This window comes from Pundamilia nyererei, unplaced genomic scaffold (assembly GCF_000239375.1).
Source record: "Pundamilia nyererei isolate P.nyererei 1_Seehausen unplaced genomic scaffold, PunNye1.0 scaffold00100, whole genome shotgun sequence".
Taxonomy (NCBI): Eukaryota; Metazoa; Chordata; class Actinopteri; order Cichliformes; family Cichlidae; genus Pundamilia; species Pundamilia nyererei.
In genome coordinates, this window is record NW_005187501.1 from 949584 (window position 1) to 953315 (window position 3732).

Below are 3732 nucleotides of genomic sequence, written 5' to 3' on the forward strand. Positions count from 1 at the left end.
TGTGGCGAGCTCAGACAAGGAGGAGACGGAGGTGTCGTTTGGTCTTGCTTCCCGTGAGCTAGCCAGGGAGCACAGCCGTTTATTGACATCTGCAGAAGAACACTGCCGCTAGGTAACTGCTCAGCGCGGCAACCGCACAGCAACAACAACAGCAACACACAGGGCGCCCTCTGACCCCGGAAGGACACACCGTCGCAGCGAGAGGGCGTCACCCGTCACTATGGCAACATAAACAAAACATAACTGTACAAACAGAACCCCGAACAGCCCTGACCCGCTACAATATGCTGCTGGGAATATAGCCCAGAAGAAGCGTATAGTATACGGTAGCTTTTATTTTGGAAAGAGCCATTTCTCTGTAATAAACTCTCTTTTCCAAAGATGAGTGATTCCTCAATCAGATACAGGGCTCGCAAAATCGCTAGCCCGACGTCCCTGGGCTAGCGATTTTTCCAGTCGGGCTACTAAAATCTATCTCTGCCCTGCCCGTCGGGCTATTGTAGGTAGGAAAAATATATGTCAATGCTTTTGCATTCTTTCAGAAATGTAGCTGGCTAATTATGTCATTGGCATCGATGAGCCACTGTCAATATATGACATATTGCTAATGGAAACATATTGCCTCAGTCTTGTATCACAGGTGCACATCATGGCATTGCTAATTACACACAAGCATATTCTGTTCTTATATGTAGTGGGGGTCTAATGTATTATGTATTAATTTGTAATGTTCTAAGTTTACATGTTTCATCACTGTCTGTTTTCTCAAGCATATAGGGTCAGAGGTGGCAGCGAGTGAAAGGGATGATTTACAAGACAATAGTGAGACATGCTATGATTTACAGTTTGGAGGCAGTGACAGGAAAAAGAGCTGGAGATGGCAGAGCTGATGATGTTAAGATTTTACTGTGAGTTACCAGGATGGCCAGGATTAGAAATGAGAGGGACTCCTCAGTTTTAGGTTTGGAGACAAAGTCAGCGAGGTAAGCCTGACAGCCTGGACACGTGCTGTAGAGTGATAGTGGATATATTGGACAAAGCATGAAGATGAAGCTGCCAGGAAGGAAGAAAAGGGGGAGACCACAGAGAAGATTCATGGATGTGTGACAGCAGAAGATGCTGGAGATAGGGGGAGATGGAGGTTGTTGATCAGCTGGGGTAACCCATTAAAAGACTGGCCAGAGGAAAAATAAAAAGAAGATAGTTTCACATTTATCATCTTGCTTTTCAATGAAATAACATTTTGGAAAGTATCAGATAAACCTTTCACATTTCATTTTGTGTCAGAATGTCTTTTACTCTACATTAAGGCCATAGTTCTCACAGTACTCTTACCAAAAGCAGTAAGATTTTGATAAAATTATAAAACCATTTGGTGTTTAAGTATTACAGTTTTTCTTGATAAATTTGGTGTAATTCTTATATCACAAACATCATTCTCACCACTCTTAAGGCACTGCTCAAGACAAGCATTTTTTCCAACACAGATTCACTTGTGCAAAAGACACTAAAACAATAAAAACCTTTTCGCACATATGTAAAAACATGGAAAGTCAGTCACTGAGTTCAACTTGGTGATCAACAAATAAAAACCCTTGCATGAGGAAACACAGTAATGCACTGGAAGAGGTTTACTTGCAACAAATAGAAATACAAACTTTTAATCTTGTTTCACAACTGCTCATCCAAATTTCCGTTTCAAGCACATCCCAAAGATGCCCTACTGGACTGAGATCTGGATACTGTGGAGTCAATCTTTTAATGTCTAATTTTGGGGAGTCAGTGCCAAATTGTGCCTTGGTTTCCTGTTCTTAGCTGACAGCTGTGGCCCCCAGTGTGGTCTTCTGTTGCTGTAGCCCACCTGCTTTTTACAGACAGATGTGTTGTGCTTTCAGAGATGCTCTTCTGCATAGCTTGTTTGTAATTAGTAATTTTTTGAGTTACTGTTGTTCTCCTATCATCTCAAAGCAATCTGGCTATTCTCGTCTGACATCAACAAGGTATTTTCACCCTGAGAACTGCTGCTCACTAGGTATTTTTCCCGTTTCAGACCATTCCATGTAAACCCTGGAGATGGTTGTGCAGTAAAATCTCAGTACATCAACAATGTCTGAAATACTCACACCAGCCCGTCTAACATCCACAACCATGCCACTTTCAATCATCTTTCATCCTTATTCTGATGCTTGGGTTGAACTTCAGCAGCCTGTCCTGACCATGTCTACATGCTGAAATGCACTGAGTTGCTGCTGATGTGAAAGGCTGATTAGATATTTGGATCACTGTGAAGAAGGGGAGAGGGAGGTCTGGGCTTCTCTGCTTAGGCTGCTGCCCCTGTGACCCGGCCCCAGATAAAGTGGATGAAGATGGATGGATGGATGGATGGATCACTGTGAAGTGTAGGGGAAAAGGGGTACCTAATAAAGTGGTTGCTGAATGTATGTAGCATGACTTTACTGGACTATACCTTAGTTGGTTCTATGTTCTCAGACTGTGTCTATTTTCTTTGTCTGTTTTCTGATGCATAATGTTTCACGAGTATCATTTTGCTTTTTTCCATTTCATCAGTTTTTTGAAGTTTCAAAAAAATCCTTCACATTTCATTTTGTTTGTGAAAAAATGTAACTCTACATTATCGTTTTTCTCAATCAATTTGGCTCAGTTCTCACAGTAGAAAAGTCATTCTCACCACTCTTAATGCATTCTCTAAACAGATTTTTCATAACACACTCACCTGAGCAAAACACAATCCAACAATCAAAACCTTTTTCCACTATGGAGTACCACAAGAGCCACGTGCATCAAAATAAAGAATTCTGTGCTTAAATAATGAATTGTAGAATAAATTCTGCATTTGTAAATTCATTTTTGAATTCCAATTTAATAAACTGCATTTCAAAAACCTTTTTCCATTTGCTCTTTAATAAACTGCATTTCAAGAATCTTTTTCCATTTGCACGTTAATAAATTTCATTTCAAAATCCATTTCCCTTTCCTGTTCGCTCAGGGATTAGTTGCTGGATTAGCTCTTCGATTAACAACTTCCTTGCCGCTATTCAAATTAGCCACACCGTGGGATGTAAGGAGCTCTCTGATTGGTTGGACAGATATAGGCTGTCTGCCTGGATTTTTCTAGCTCATAGCTTCGCCCTGCTAAGAAGCGTGTGTGCTTGTACAAAGGCCGTTGCCTCAGGGTTTACACTCGGCTCGACACGGATATGTGAAGAATGAAGGGACCCTGCAGCGAAACGGAGAGCGCAACCTCTGACTGAGTGCCTGTTTTCACAGTCTGACCACCTGTTGAAGGTAACGTGCTAACATGGCTAACGCTAGCATCACCGCACGTAGCCCCGTTATTTTAAGGTATCTTAGTTTATGAAAATTTTCGTCAGTCCAGATGTTACCACATTACTCTGTGGTACTTGGAGTTAAAACAACTGAGACAGGCTCATTAAAATAACAGCTATCAGTTCTCTCATTCCTTATATCAAGACTGGAGATCGCACTACTGGTTTCAGTTCATTTAATATGTGAGTGCACAGATTCATTCTCAACTGAGGTAACTGTGACCGAGGACCTGTCCTGGGGCAACCATATCACCTCAGTTGCACGGAAGGCCCAACAGCACCCCTACTACCTGAGGAGACTGCGGAGCGCACACATTCCCAGATCTCTGATGTTGAACTTCTACAACTGTGCCATCAGCAGCGTTCTGACGTATGGATTTCTAGT